Raw genomic sequence first — 17,399 nt, 5'->3', positions numbered from 1 at the left:
TCGATACAATTTGAAACGAGACTCGTCCGACCAGGCAACATGTTTCCAGTCATCAACAGTCGAATGCCGGTGTTGACGGGCCCAGGCTAGGCGTAAAGCTTTGTCTCGTGCAGCCATCAAGGGTACAGGAGTGGGCCTTCGGTTCCAAAAGCCCATATCGGCGATGTTTCGTTGAATGGTTCACACGCTGACACTTGTCGATGGATCAGTACTAAAATCTGTAGCAATTTGCTGTAGGGTTGCACATCCGTCACGCTGAGCGATTCTCTTTAAGTCGTCGTTGGTCCAGTTGTTGCAGGATCTTTTTCCAGCCGCAGCACGTCGGAGATTTGATGTTTTAGCGGATTCCTTATACGCACCGTACTCTCGTGAAATGTTTGTATGGAGAAATCCCCACTTCTTCGTTACCTCGGAGATGCTGTGTCCCATCGCTCGTGCACCGGCTGCAATACCACATTCAAACTCACTTAAATCTTGATAACCTGCCATTGTAGCAGCAGTGACCGATCTAACAACTGCGCCAGACCCTTGTTGTATTATATAGAAGTTGCCGACCGGAGCGCCGTATTCTGTCCATTCACATATCTCAGTATTTGAATACCCATGCCTATACCAGTTGCTGTGGCGCTTTAGTGCAATTAGATTTTATACTGAATGCGCTGCGGAAGTACTCCGTTTCCTAACTCTTACTATCCAGAATCTCTTACACAGCGAATTATCCCGCATGCTCGTAGAAGGACGTGAGCCTCCTGTTTTACCAAACAGCGGACGGATACAAGGTAAATTTCGTCTTTCTAGACTTCTGGATGGCGTTCGACACTGCACCAGGTTATCCACTAATAACGAGTGTACGATCATATTGAATTTCTACGCAGATTTACAATTGGATCGACGAATTTTTCACTACTAAAGCCCAGCGAACTCTATTTATGTCGAATGTTCCACACGTCAAGATAGTAATCTATGGTAGAGGCAAACACAGAATTGAGTTCTTTACTTTCTTATGCTATAGAAAATGAAGTGTTCCACATTCTTGTACAACCATTTTGATTTAGGCGTCCCAATATTTTTCTTAAACACACGGATGAAATATAGGACGTTTCTTTCAGTAATCATCATTTAAGACTGATTATGCCTTTCAGCGTTCAGTCTGGAGCATAGCCCCCTTATAAAATTCCTCCATGATCCCCTATTCAGTGCTAACATTGGTGCCTCTTCTGATGTTAAACCTATTACTTCAAAATCATTCATAACCGAATCCAGGTACCTTCTCCTTGGTCTGCCCCGACTCCTCCTACCCTCTATTGTTGAACCCATGAGTCTCTTGGGTAACCTTGCTTCTCCCATGCGTGTAACATGACCTCATCATCTAAGCCTGTTCATCCTGACTGCTACATCTATAGAGTTCATTCCCAGTTTTTCTTTGATTTCCTCATTGTGGACACCCTCATACCATTGTTCCCATCTACTAGTACCTGCAATCATCCTAGCTACTTTCATATCTGTAACCTCAACCTTGTTGATAAGGTAACCTGAATCCACCCAGCTTTCGCTGCCATACAACAAAGTTGGTCGAAAGATTGAACGGTGCACAGATAACTTAGTCTTGGTACTGACTTCCTTCTTGCAGAAGAGAGTAGATCGTAGCTGAGCGCTCACTGTATTGGCTTTGCTACACCTCGCTTCCAGTTCTTTCACTATGTACTTGAAACCGTCCACCTGTTCTAACTTTGTTCCTCCTATTTGGCACTCAATCCGTTTATATTTCTTTCCCACTGTCATTACTTTCGTTTTGGAGATGCTAATCTTCATACCATAGTCCTTACATTTCTCATCTAGCTCTGAAATATTACTTTGCAAACTTTCAATCGAATCTGCCATCACAACTAAGTCATCCGCATATGCAAGACTGCTTATTTTGTGTTCACTTATCTTGATCTCACCCAGCCAGTCTATTGTTTTCAACATATGATCCGTAAATAATATGAACAACAGTGGAGACAGGTTGCAGCCTTGTCTTACCCCTGAAACTACTCTGAACCATGAACTCAATTTACCGTCAACTCTAACTGCTGCCTGACTATCCATGTAAGGACCTTTAATTGCTTCCAAAAGTTTGCCTCCTATTCCATAATCTCGTAGAACAGACAATAACTTCCTCCTAGGAAACCGGTCATATGCCTTTTCTAGATCTATAAAGCATAGATACAGTTCCCTGTTCCACTCATAACACTTCTCCATTATTTGCCGTGAGCTAAAGATCTGGTCCTTTCAGTAATGTTAAGAGAATTTCATCTCACATCCTTGGTCAATTTTTCTAGTTCTCCCTCTCTAAAGAATGCATTTTAACTTTAGACTTGCTTATTATCCTTTTCTTTTTTACCATACATTCTAAATTTATATTGTGTAAATTTTGCAGTTAGAAGTACACTCTTGCTGTAACACAGGGGAAATTCTCTGATGAGATACATAGCAAAAGCTAATTCACTGGATGAGGCCAAATGGATTGATAAAAATGCACTATGGAATGAGACCTTCGTGTTGTGGAGGTCGAAAGACCAAACAGCCAGTTTCATTGTTTACTGTATTCTTTATTACGCTACATGTCCTTGGGACGTGGATCAGCTATTGCCACGCAACATCTGTATATATAATACACTGTTTATGTTTATAACACGTGGAGTCTGTGTATCTGTCGTAAGTAAGCCATCTGGTATACCTATAGAGCATTGTGCCCAATGATATGGCGAAAATGGAAACTGCTTAAAGCGATACTGTGTGCTTGACATATAAATCCTGTTTGTTTACCTGCAGGATAAATTACTTTTACTGCATAAAAGTTAACTGAACGACCTCCACAGGATGGTTGTCTGATATTCCCGATCTTATTCGTGCGACTTCACATCACAAAGTCACCTAAAGCACCTATTCTCTTCGTATGAGTGCAATCGGAACCGATACGTCACTTTGGCAAGAGATTAAGCAAGTTTAAATACCACTTTCCTGTTAATAGCATCACTACACTCGCATTATAAAATACAACGACGTCCCCTTAGTAACTTATAGATGGACTTTTCATCATATTGTAATCCTCACATACAGCCGAGGGTGTATTACGACGGGGTGTGTCTGTACTAGTCCATGGGCTGGGTGTAAGGAGACAACGCGATATCTTTGTAATGTTTAATCGTTGCTAGACGGAAGTTATTGTATAACCAGAAGATCATGTAGCAATTTTATATCATTATCTGTTAGTGTATTTTTATTATACTTTACCTTTCTTCCATCAATAATCTAAAAATTTGGGTTTATTGCCAGTTACCATGATGTTCTACTGTGATCTTTCATCAAATATTATGTACTCTGTATGTCCTCATACAATTTTTTTAATCGTCTCCTAAACAACTTACGTAATATTGTACTAGTTCATTAAGTAGGTGTACCAAACGCCAATAAATAAATAAAAGTACGTATCTTTTAACTGCTGATAATATTGCCAGCTATATCTTGCACTGAAATTCACAGTGCTAAATGGCGTCGTATTCTTCAAGTCATCGGTCAAAACCGACACTTCGAATATGTAGATAACTCCATCCGTAAAATATTTCATACTGACATAAACAAAGACGTAAAACTAAAGAGTGCGTGGAAAATTAGCTGACCCGGAAGATGAGTGTATAGGCTAAGTTGCTAAATGTGAACGTATTTAGGAAAATGAAAGCAGGAACACGATGTGCCGAATCTTTGGGATCAAAATTGTGTAGACAGTAACTGATCCTAAATTGATTACTTTAAGATGAAGAACCAATAAATGGAAAATAAAGTTTGAGGCCGTACCAAGTGTTGGATGCGTATGATGTGCGAATTTGTAAACTGCTTCTGTTTCGTAACAAGCAACTGCTTGTTGAACTGATGTTGTCGCCGCTGCGTTGAAAAATATGTGATGTATCCACCATCGATCACAGTTCACGATTACTTATCGAAAACGGAACATTACTTGTTAAATTTAATGTATGGTGCAGCAGAGTACAGAGCCCTGAAAGCTAAGGAACGTACGAAATAAAATTTCCATCATCCTTCTTCCTTATTGAAATAAACTTAATATCTTGGACTGAAATTTACGAAAAACCAGGGTCGTTCTCATCACAGAGAGTATGTTGAAGTTGTCGACAAAAGCAGTAGAATTTCAGAGGAGTGTGTCGGATGGTGCTGGAGAAGATACACGAATCAGCACACGTCAAAAGAACTCGTGGAAAACACACTTCGAAGAATATGGGGTGTAGAGCAGTGGCGAATTGGCCATATGAACTTGAACTCAGAGTGCTGTTGTGATATGAAGTATGCCTCCTTCAGTGCCTTTGGTGTTTCCAACTAATAAATAATGAATACTTTGACTATAATGGAGTGTTTGTCAAGGACTGTGACCGAATAATATGCATACAAATATCATAGTTTCAGTCATATCTGAACCGTCTTAATCCACCTGATGATGTTGGAATGACCATTGCCAAGTTTTTTTTGTTTTTTTTGTTTGTTTTTTTTAAGGCAACAGTAGGCACCTACATTCCCGTATCTTCAGAATTACGTGTGACAATTGTCAGAGACAATATACTGTACAGATAGCTAGAATCTCTAAGACTGTTCTTAAAGAGCGCACTTGGGCACAAAATGAAACAGCGATGGGCAATCATACGATCTCGAAAATGGACACACACGTGGAGGTCCTCCTCGAAACCAACAAGGGATGGCATCGCGATGTTCTGGAGGAGGTTGAAAGGTATTGAATGAAAACAAAAAGAGTGGACAAGATTTTGAATAAGCAGCATGAGTTTTCACGGATTGCTTGTATCAATATATACGATGTCGTTGTATGGGAAACTTACAATTCTCGATGTCTCCTTGGTTCCGTAAACACGAATGTGCTTACTCGTGTGGTTACGCTGCCCACGTGCTCAGTCTAAACCAACACCATTTCCACGCTCGACGCTCAACCAACTGCGGGTCGTCACGCTCTTCTTACTACCTTCATATGGTCTTCTGTAGTTTTAAAGCTTTTTGCGAAATAATTAAAATGAATTAATCTTTTGGCTACATCTAATTTCAATATTTATTTTGCTTATTTTTTGGGGTAAAAAGTTAACTTTTGTGAACGTGGCTTTTATTATATGCGTGCGCTGGAGTAAGTTTTGAGCCAAGTGACAGTATGTCCGTAATTTAGATTGTAGTTCAACCTCCGTAATTTCAGCAGCTTTAACTGAATCTTTGTCAAATGACTCGATATGCTTCTCTTCGTTTTCTTTTATTCTTATTTTGCATACTGAGCTGTATTCATTTTTATATCACTTTACGACTATCTCTGTGCTATCGTAAACCTTTTCTTTACTTTTTAATAATTAATGGATCTAAGGATGACCTAAAAGGAGTGTAGACCGCTTGTTGCTTAAGGGAGGAAGTGTCTTCATTACGACAATGAGTTATCCCACTTTGATATTAACGTTAGTGAGCGCGTGAACAACAGATACAATCACTGGATGGGAAGAGTCCTGTCTCCTGGGAAGTGGGATCGTCGGATCTCATTGCTTTGATTTTATTTTCCTTATGGGATTGTAAGAAGTTCAAATGGTTTAAATGGCTCTAAACACTATGGGACTTAACATCTGAGGTCATCATTCCCCTAGAACTTAGAACTACTTAAACCTAACTAACCTAAGGACATCACACACATGCCCTAGACAGGATTCGTGTAACTGTAGCAGCAGCTCGGTTCCGGACTGAAGCGCCTGGAACCGCTCAGCCATAGCGGCCGGCATTTCAAGAAGTAATTGGGTTATTAAACACAAGCGCAAATAGAGACGTGCTGGATGATATGGTCTTAGCTGGCTGTCTCATTGCACAGTAGACAGCATGAAAATTTAAGAGAGTGCGGCAAGAATCTGTCCGTCGTTGTAATTCTTGCAATGAGACTGCCAATGGTTGCTTTGAACTGTTGCTATCAGTGTATGGTTTTGCTGGTTTGGTATAACCTCTACGTTGTTTACGTTAACCATTGGGTTATAATCTCAGACACTGAGTTTAGGACTCTCTATCATCTGTATAAGTTTGATTCCAAAGATTTGGGACACAGTAGTCTGTACCAATCTATTGTAAAGGAAAGCCGTTCTTGCACAAGCTTTTTTTCTTTGCTGTCGTAGTTTCGTATTCACTATTTACGTCTGTACTCCGCAAGCCACCTAATGGATTGTGATGGTTCAGATGGCTCTGAGCACTTTGGGACTTAACATCTGAGGTCATCAGTCCCCTAGAACTTAGAACTACTTAAACCTAACTAACCTAAGGACATGACACACATCAATGGCCGAGGCAGGATTCGAACCTGCGACCGTAGCGGTCGGAATGTGATGAATCGTACTTACTGTACCACGACCCACCCCCCTCTCTCTACCCTGTTCCATTCACAAATGTCGTTGTCGGTAATTCGGCGAATGAGATCTAATATCTCTGACTGTACCCATTTCGTGAGTTGTATGTGTGAGAGAGAAACATGTTGTCCGACCTTCGTGGAATGCACGCTCTCCGAATTTCCACAGTAAACCCCTCCGTGATGTACAACGCCTCTCTTGTAGCGTCTGCAACTAGAGATTGTTGAGCATTTCCGGACCCCTCTCGATGCGACTGAACGACTCCGTGACGAAACGCGTCGCTCTTCGACGGGTCCTCTCTATCTCCTTTCTCTTGGTCCAATTTGGTACGCAGTGGTTAGACACTGGACTCACATTCGGGAGGACGACGGTTCAATCCCGCGTCCGGCCATCGTGATTTAGGTTTTCCGTGATTTCCCTCAATCGCTCCAGGTAAATGTCAGGATGGTTGCTTTGAAAGGGCACGGCCGACTTCCTTCCCCATCCTTCCCTAATCCGATGAGACCGATGACCTCGCTGTCTGATCTCCTTCCCCAAACAACCCAACCCAACCAATTTGGTAAGGGTACCAGATGGTTTCCACTAAAGACTGAGATTTCCTCGTACTGGAAGTATCACTGCGTGTTCATATGGTTCAAATGGGTCTAAGCACTATGGGACGTAACATCTGAGGTCATCAGTCCCCTAGACTTAGTACTACTTAAACCTAACTAACCTAAGGACATCACACACATCAATGCCCGAGACAGGATTCAAACCTGCGACCGTAGCAGCAGCGCGGTTGCGGACATAAGCTCCTAGAACCACTCGGCCACAGCGGCCGGTATCACTGCGTGTCATATAGAAAATAAGAAACGAGAACCTCTAGGTCTCAGTTATCCATCTTCTAGTGTGTGTGCGTGTGTGTGTGCTTGTCATCTGCGCTTTTATGTAACCAAAGTAATTACTTTTCGTGCAAGAATAGTTTACATCCACAAACGTAATTATTATTTCTATGCCCGCTGGAGTGGCCGTGCCGATCTAGGCGCTAGAGTCTGGAACCGAGCGCCCGCTGCGGTCGCAGGTTCGAATCCTGCTTTGAAAGGGCACGGCCGACTTCCTTCCCCATCCTTCCCTAATCCGATGAGACCGATGACCTGTGTGTGTGTGTGTGTGTGTGTGTGTGTGTGTGTGTGTGTGTGTTTGTGTGCATGTATGAATGACAGAGAGGGAGAGGGGAGAGAGAGAGAGAGAGAGAGAGAGAGAGAGAGAGTCTTTAAGAGGAAAAAAAAATAGACTTCACAGGAACACAACGAACAGGGCTTCGTTAACTCTCCGATCAAGAGATACGAAAGACAAATGTTGTGTAGCGGGAGGAGTGTCTTGTTCGTTTTCCTTTCGCCGAGGCTCTATTCCGAGGGACGCGTCGCGGTAGGAATGGATGCCACTTGACTGGAGGAGCCCGCATCTGCAGGTGGGCAGCTGGCAGCTCATTGTCTCCAGCATGTAAGCTCCAGGGTGGACCTGGAGCTGGAGGCGGGGGGCGTCAGATCGCGGCGCTGCCCACGCGTCCACGCGCCTGGACACGCCTCCAGTCTCCACACCTCCAAAAGTAACCAGCTACCCACGTGCGCCTCCTACGGCCGGAACGCGGAACTGCACCGTCAGATTACACCACTGTCCGACCATGACTTTGCTTGTTGGCTGACTCCGTCATAATGTTCTTCATTGTCTCTATTGTACCAGACGAAATAGCAGTCTTCGGTACGCCGGTGAGTTCTTATCTTTACCCCTGGAGGGGCCGACATGATGCTACCACACATAAAATATCCGATCACTTTACACTGACGTGACGAAAGACGTGGGACAGTGATGTGCTCATACACAGATAGCGGTAGTATCGCGTACACAATGTGTTAAAGGACAGAGGATTGGCAGAGCTGTCATTCGTTCTCAGACGATTCATGTGAAAAGGTTTGCGACTTGACTGCTGTCGCACGACGAGCATTAACAGACTTTGAACGCGGAATGGTGGCTGGAACAAGACGCATGGTAATTCCGTTGCGGATATCGTTAGGAAATTCAATATTCCGAGATCCACGTGTGCGGAAAATATCAAATTTCAGGCATTACCTCTCACTACGGACAATGACCAACGGCTTTCATTTAACGACCGAGAACAGAGGCGTTTGCGTATAACTGTCAGTGCTGGCAGACAAGCAACGCTTCATAGAATGACCGCAGAAATCAACGTAGGGCGTAAGACAGTGCGGCGAAATTTGGCGTTAATGAGCTGTAGGAGTAGACGACCGACGTGAGCGGCTTTGCTAACAGCAAGACATCGCCTGCAGCACCTCTTCTGGGCTCGTGACCACATCAGTTGGACTCCAGACTACTGGAAGACTGTGGCCTGGTCGGATGAGCCCAGATTTTAGTTGGTAAGATCTGATGGCAGGGTTCGGGTGTGGCTCAGACCCGACGAAGCCATGGACCCAAAACTTGTCAACAAGGCATTGTGCAAGTTGGTGGTGGGTCCATAATGCTGTGGGCTGTATTTACATGGAATGGACTGGGTCCCCTGGTACAACTGAAGCTATCATTGACCATTTTCAGCCATTCATGTACTTCATGTTCTGAAAAAAGGATGGAATTTTTACGGATGACAATGCGCCATGTCACCGGCCCTCAGTTGTTCGTGATTGGTTTGAAGAATATTCTACATAGTTAATGTGAATGGTTTGGCCACCCAGATCGCGCAACATGGATCTCATCGAATATTTATGGGACATAATCGAGACGTCAGGTAGCACGGTTGAGGATTTCTGCAGGGACTTCCAACGGCTTGTAGAGTCCATGTCATGTTGAGCTGCTGAAGTATGCCAAGCAAAAGGAAGTCCGACACTATATTTTTTTACCTTTTTTTCTTATTACAAATGAAAATTTTAATACATACGCACATGAAGAAGCACACAATTGACCTTTTTAAAGAATAGGTGCTAGATTCCCAAAGGGAATATTTTTCCATTGTATCCAATAGTTAGATGTGCAATCTAGACCTAAAGTTTACTTTATAAAACATTCTTTTTATATGTTAACATATAATTATGCGCTAAATGCAGATACAGTTAACAATTCATAAGAATTAAATATTTTCACCAAAATTATTTTTGCACAGTATCCAATAATATTGTGTTCAAACAATACTTTATATGAATGATTCCTTTCCTTGTAGTAAACTGTTCCATTTCCATCATTGAACCACAGGATAAATTAATCACTTGTATGCATATAGCAACACTTGTACATTATGAAACAGGCTTTTTAAAATCTTTAATATACCTCACACCAATGCACCAAACTACAACGGCCAGTTTAGTTTTCAAATCTTGAAGTATTCTCGTTGAAAGTTATATTAGTCTTACAGGTAAATAAAGGATGTTAGTATTTGTAATGGAAGAGACAGTAGCTATTAAATTTCAGGCAATACCCTGCTATTGTTCACCAAATAGTCTTCTCCTTGATAGTTATGAAACAGAAATTTTCTTTTTTGTCTTCTTGTATTTTTCTTACCGTTTCCCGCAACTAGAAGAACAGTGCCACGTTAGTATGACAAGTGACGTCTCTCTTCAGTAGATGACAAGTAACCTTCTGATGATTTAAAATGTCTTGTAGAAACTAAAACTGTCTCCTTCGCAAATAAAGGAAAAATAATAAATAATAATGATATTAACATAGGATAGTTCTGTAAGTTTTGCTGGTTTTTTCTTGTTCTTGTGATACGCTGTTTTGTACTAAATAGTGCCTTAAATAAATCTGCATCATAATTTTCAACATGTTACCATACGTGTCAACGTAATCTCTTTGTCCTCTCATCTTTGATCGTTCGTATTCCATATATGCAGTATTTTTCAAGTGTTGAATGGCGATGATTGTTAATATGAGCAGCGGTGTGATCTACAATCCAAATGGCGGGTTAATTCCATGATGTCGACGTTGTGTGGAACCGTTCGGTCAATTACCGCGAGCCTGCTTCGCTTGTGTTGCGTGATCAGTCCAGTTGTACCACAGGTATACCTGTGAATTAAGGTGTCCACGTGATCGCATATCGTACAGGTGAGTGTGAGGCTCATGTAGATGTTGTGGAGTTTCTTATTTGTTCGAACTTTCAAAATGGCTCTGAGTACTATGGGACTTAAGATCTGTGGTCATCAGTCCCCTAGAACTTAGAACTAAGTAAACCGAACTAACCTAAGGACATCATGTTCGAACTTTGTCATTGATGATTAGATGCCATGTAGACCGGACGGGTGATGACAATACAGAGCAATGTTTTTTTTTTTTTTTTTTTTTTTTTTTTTTTTTTTTTTTTTTTTTTTTTTTTTTTTTTTGCCAGGTGGTATTCCACTTATCTTGGGAGTATTTTTGAATGACTCTGTTTTTTCTACCATCTGTTGTGAGAAAAGTACAGATTCTCGCTTTGGTATAAGATGTATCGATGTTGCCAGCTTGTCGTACGTAACTGAACTCCGGTAGTAGAGTCTGACATGGCGAAAGATAGCATTATGCTGCACGGCTTCCATTTTAGCGTTAAGTTATTAATTAAGCTCGGTGTGTAATTGTTGGTAGTTTTATGCATACGGTTGACTAGTAAGGTGCGACACTTACGTCTGACAGTAATGATACAATCCCTGCTCGTGTACATCTACATCTACATACATACTCCGCAATCCACCATAAGGTGCGTGGCGGAGGTTACCTCGTACCACAACTAGCATCTTCTCTCCCTGTTCCAATCCCAAACAGAACGAGGAAAAAAATGACTGCCTATATGCCTTTGTACGATCAGTAATCTCTCTTATCGTTGTAGTCTTTCCGCGAAATGTAAGTTGGCGGCAGTAAAATTGTACTGCAGTCAGCCTCAAATGCTGGTTCTCTAAATTTCCTCAGAAGCGATTCATGAAAAGAACGCCTCCTTTCCTCCAGAAACTCCCACCCGAGTTCCTGAAGCATTTCCGTAACACTCGCGTGATGACCAAACCTACCAGTAACAAATCTAGCAGCCTCCCTCTGAATTGCTTCTATGTCCTCCCTCAATCCGACCTGATAGGAATCCCAAACGCTCGAGCAGTACTCAAGAATAGGTCGTATTAGTGTTTTATAAGCGGTCTCCTTTACAGATGAACCACATCTTCCCAAAATTCTACCAATGAACCGAAGACGACTATCCGTCTTCCTCACAACTGCCATTACATGCTTGTCCCACTTCATATCGCTCTGCAATGTTACGCCCAAATATTTAATCGACGTGACTGTGTCAAGCGCTACACTACTAATGGAGTATTCAAACATTACGGGATTTTTGATCCTATTCATCTGCATTAATTTACATTTATCTATATTTAGAGCTAGCTGCCATTCTTTACACCAATTACAAATCCTGTCCAAGTCATCTTGTATCCTCCTACAGTTACTCAACGACGATACCTTCCCGTACACCACAGCATCATCAGCAAACAGCCGCACATTGCTATCCACTCTATCCAAAAGATCATTTATGTAAATAGAAAACAACAGCGGACCTACCACACTTCTCTGGGGCACTCCAGATGAACACACACTATCGAGAACAACGTACTAGGTTCTATTACTTAAGAAGTCTTCGAGCCACTCACATATCTGGGAACCAATCCCATATGCTCGTATCTTAGTTAGGAGTCTGCAGTGGGGCACCGAGTTAAACGCTTTCCGGAAGCCAAGGAATATGGCATCCGTCTGATACCCTTCATCCATGGTTCGCAAGATATCATGTCATAAAAGGGAGAGTTGCGTTTCGCAGAAGCGATGCTTTCTGAAGTCGTGCTGATGCATAGACAGCAACTTCTCTGTCTCAAGGACATTCATTGTATTTGAATTGAGAATATGTTCGAGAATCCTGCAACAAACCGATGTTAAGGATAATGGTTTGTAATTTTGGGGATCCGTCCTTCTACTCTTCTTATATACAGGCGTCACCTGCGCTTTTTCCAGTCGCTCGGGACTTTACGTTTGGCAAGAGATTCGCGATAAGTGCAAGCTAAGTAAGGAACCAATGCAGTGGAGTACTCTCTCTGTAAAACCGAATTGGAATCAGGTCCTGGCGATTTATTTATTTTCAACCCATTCAGCTGCTTCACAACCCCAGGGATATCCATCACTATGTCCTCCATACGAGACTCAAACGGCGGTATGTTTGTACGATCCTGCTGCGTGAAAGATTTCTCAAATCCTAACAGAAAACGCAACAGAAAATATGATCCTTGTTAATTCAGGAGGTTACAGATAATGGAACGAAGGATTCTCAGGGGGATATCCGGACCTAAAGAACAAATTACTGTCAGTGTAGAAGATAAGCGAACCAAGAACTGTACTCCAAGGTAGAGAAAATCTTGGACAATACGAAAAAGACTGTTTTTCAGAAACAGGCCAGGGGAACTCGACACATATAAAGCGGTTTTCTGAGAAAGAAGGAACAAAAATACGTGGATCCGAAAGGTACAATGGGATCTGGGAAAGATGGGAATACAGAAAACCGAGATTTACAGTAGGTTTATTTTCAAATAAAAAATACAGGCTGTCATGAATTTCGAGGACAGAATTAAAACCAGGACAAAACCTCTAGCACATAAAATCGAAGAAAGTAGCAAACTGTGGGAATGAAAGAATGTTAGACAAGGATAAAGACAGGAAGAAACGAATCAGATCCGATTTTACGTGGTCCTAAGATGGCCAAACTAAAAGAAGTTTGAATAGTTCAAGGGCAACTACTTGTACGTAGTCGTTATGAGCTCGACAAACACTTTGCAAGGCGAAAGAAACAAAAACAACAATCGGCTCGGAGAAAACTTATCAGTCCTCGTAAACAGCAGCGGTCTTCCGGCGCCAGTCCCTTATCTGGTGTTGGGGTCGCAGCCCAGTGGGTTTCGCGTATCGTCTGGAGGACAGGAGAGGAAAGAGTTTGCATGGACCGCACGTGTCTAGCCGGCCGACCCCGAATTTATGGGGTCGAAGCTCAAAGCTGACACCACATTTTTCAATGCACATCTCTACACGCCTATGAACAACGGGTCATTCTCCTTTGCTCTGAGTTCCGCTGGACTACGAACGAACGTCAAAATTAAATGACTGTTGATAGTATAAGAACAGATACGAAACGTTTCCGATGATCGCTACAACGATTTCTTTTGTTTTGAATAACAAGAGAAATAGCTCCTTCCTTCTACTTCCAAACTTTCAATTTTATTTAGTTGGGTAGCTGAGTTGTGCTTAACTCCGCAGTCGACGGTGTTAGCAATCGCCTGTGTGATGACACTCAATCCGAATGTAACTGGGTCGAATCCTGCTGGTGGAAAAATATTGACTGCCCATATCTGTCTCCAAATGGAAGGAGAGTTGCTGGCGTTAAGTTTATGATCACCGGTCTTGTCCTGGATCAGAATCCAAACCTCGCTGCATTGTCACCTGGAGTGAGGGCATACAACACTGTTGATGGTGACCCATCCGTTCATGGCATGGGGACGGAGGAGCAACCAGGAGCCGGAAATGCGTTTCACCCTTCCTCTTATCCATAAGGACAGAAACATAACACTACACTAAATTAGCATCTACATCTATACTCCGCAACCAACCTTACGGTGTGTGGTGGAGCGTACTTTGTGTAGCACTGCCACTCTCAATTTTTCCTGCCCCAGTGGTGAACAATTCGTGGGAAGAATCTTTACTAGTAAGCCTCTGTATGGGCTCCAGTCTCTCTATTTTATGTCCGTGTATTTACACGACATCTACTTGGGACGAAGTGATATATTGGTAATATATTGCTTAGCCCGCTCGGTTAGCCGTGCGGTCCAACGCACTGCTTTCCGGGCAGGAAGGCGTGCCGGTCCCCGGCACGAATCCGCCCGACGGATTAGTGTCGAGATCCGGTGTGCCGGCCAGACTGTGGATGGCTTTTGAGGAGGTATTCCATATGCCTCGGCGAATGCGTGCTCGTTCCCCTTATGCCGCCTCAGTTACACTACTTGTGTGTCGGCAATTGCTGCGCAAACACTTTCTCCACGTACGTGTACCACGCAAACATTGGGGCTACACTCGTCTGGTGTGAGACGTCCCCGTGGGGTGGGGGTGGGGGGGTCACTGGGGGGCCGAACAGCACAAGAACCCTGGGTTCGATGTCGGGCGGCGGTGCGGTGCGTGGACTTCAGTACACTGTTGTGGGGTTGTAGACCATTGTGGGCTACGGCAGAGACGAAGCCTCTCCGTCGTTTCTAGGTCTCCGGTACCATACAATACAATATATTGCTTAACTTAATTAGGAACATACGCTTTCGGAAAGGTAACAGTAACCCACACCGTGATGCACAGCGCCTCTCTTTCAGCGTCTGCCGCCGAAGTTTTGCTGTGCGTTTACATCTACATCTACGTGGATACTCTGCAAATCACATTCAAGTGCCTGGCAGAGGGTTCATCACGCTTTCGCGCTTACTAAATGAAACTATAACTAAAAGTGCTGCTATTCATTGGATCATCTCTGTTTACTCTATCAGTTCTATCTGGTACTGATACCAGACTCCAGAGCAATGTTGAAGTATTTGTCGAAAGAGGATTTTCTTAACTATCTCCTTTGTTGTTGGTCTACATTCCCTAAGGATTCTTCCAATGAATCTATCCGTAAGCTACCTTTCTTGTGATTAATTTTATGTGGTCGTTCCACTTTAAATCGATCCGTATGCGTACTCATAGGTATTTTATGGAAGTAACTGGTTCCAGGGATTGTTCTGCAATACTTTAATCATCCAGTAATCTATCTATGTTAACTCAATACTTTTCGTTTGTTTTTGTTGAGAGACAATTTATCCTCTGCAGGTTTTCCTGCATTTCACTCCCTTGGGGTACGCCTGAGGTTACTTTTGCGTCTGAAGACTTTTTTTCGGTTGAGAATGACATGCTGTGTTCTGTTTGCTAGACATTCCTCAATCAAATCACACAGTCTGTGTGATATCCAGCACGCTCGTATTTCGTTCATTAGGTGGCGGTGCGGAACTGTATCAAACGCCTTCCGGAAGTCAAGGAACACTGTAAAAGCTCTCAGAACAATCATCCACACGACACAGGTACATATTTGACAAGTCAAATCAAATCAGAGAAGGCAAACAGCAAACCACCTCCATTAGGACCTTGCCCTGGACAGTCACGTGCGACTACCCATCTGATCAGCTGATTTATATTTCTGCTGCGCAAGCAGTAATTTCGTGTTTGCTATATTTACACTTACGTACAGGACTATTCACAAAGAAGGATCAGATTTAAAACATTATAGCAAAAGACAGAAACACAATTCCAACGTTCCTGGAAAAAGAAATGTTCGAATTTTCATGCACCACGTGTTACACGGCAAATATCAAAACAGTGGCTCATTTTCTGCTACACACGAAGTAGCTGGTCTCTCGTTATCGAATTCATAGCTTCGAGAATGCGATGTCACAGATTTTCAAGAGTGTCAGGCATAGCGGGGGATAAAAACGCGGTCTTTTACGTAACCCCACAGATAAAGGGCGCAAGGCGATGAAGTTCATCTTCTGCCCCTCCTCTTCCAACCCAACGTCCTGGAATTGTGTCATTCAGGTAACGTCGGGCGTTAACAACAACAAAGATTTCCCTTCAGTATTTGTGCTGGAATGGTTGGATCTGCCAAGCTGCTGGACATTGTACTGCTTATGTGCGGACCTACCATTATTTCCATCGTGAAGAAACCCCAGTTCATTTCAGTGTTCATGCGCGAACACCGTCGTCGATATACGAGAATAGTGGATCGGCTGAGCAAAACAGACTGTGAGGCCATAGCATTCGCCTTACTTAATGTCGCACTTTGGAACGTCGCTTTACAATCTTTCAAGGCTGAAATGAGCGCCCAGATCGATGAAGAATTTCATAACACGTAACACAATTCATACTACGCCGAGTTGGCAGTACTGCACTGGGAACGTAGCAAGCAGGTTATGTGGTTCACGATAAACTGCGAGAACATATGTTGTAAATGTATTCGAACATTTAATAAATCATCATTTATGTACAGTTATTAGTAATGAATCTCAGATTGATGTATCATCTGTCGTTGTTGTTGTTGTGGTCTTCAGTCCTGAGACTGGTTTGATGCAGCTCTCCATGCTACTCTATCCTGTGCAAGCTTCTTCATCTCCCAGTAACTACTGCAACCTACATCCTTCTGATCTACATACTGTATTCATCTCTGGGTCTCCCTCTATGATTTTTAACCTCCACGCTGCCCTCCAATGCTAAATTTGTGATCCTTTGATACCTCAGAACATGTCCTACCAACCGATCCCTTCTTCTAGCCAAGTTGTGCCACAAATTTCTCTTCTCCTCAATCGTATTCAGTACCTCCTCATTAGTTATGTCATCTACCCGTCTAATCTTCAGCATTCTTCTGTAGCACCACATTTCAAAAGCTTCTATTCTCTTCTTGTCCAAACTATTTATCGTCCATGTTTCTCTTCCATACATGGCTACACTCCATACAAATACTTTCAGAAACGACTTCCTGACACTTAAATCTATACTCGATGTTAACAAATTTCTCTTCTTCAGAAACGCTTTCCTTGCCATTGCCAGTCTACATTTTATATCCTCTCTACTTCGACCATCACCAGTTATTTTGCTCCCCAAATAGCAAAACTCCTTTACAACTTTAAGTGTCTCATTTCCTAATCTAATTCCCTCAGCATCACCCGACTTAATTCGACTACATTCCATTATTCTCGTTTTGCTTTGAATGATGTTCATCTTATACCCTCCTTTCAAGACACTGTCCATTCCTTTCAACTGCTCTTGCAAGTCCTTTGCTGTCCCTGACAGAATTACAATGTCATCGCCAAACCTCAAAGTTTTTATTTCTTCTCCATGGATTTTAATACCTACTCCGAATTTTTCGTTTGTTTCCTTCACTGC

General features: G+C 42.7%; 1 protein-coding gene across 1 annotated transcript in view; it reads right to left on the bottom strand.

Moving 5' to 3' along the window:
- LOC126355358 (collagen alpha-1(XVIII) chain-like) overlaps nucleotides 1-17,399 on the bottom strand; it is a 586,377-nt gene that overhangs the window by 489,490 nt on the left and 79,488 nt on the right. The window lies entirely within an intron of this gene.

The sequence above is a fragment of the Schistocerca gregaria genome, chromosome 3 (assembly GCF_023897955.1).
Source record: "Schistocerca gregaria isolate iqSchGreg1 chromosome 3, iqSchGreg1.2, whole genome shotgun sequence".
Taxonomy (NCBI): Eukaryota; Metazoa; Arthropoda; class Insecta; order Orthoptera; family Acrididae; genus Schistocerca; species Schistocerca gregaria.
This window is presented reverse-complemented; position numbering and strand designations above follow the sequence as displayed.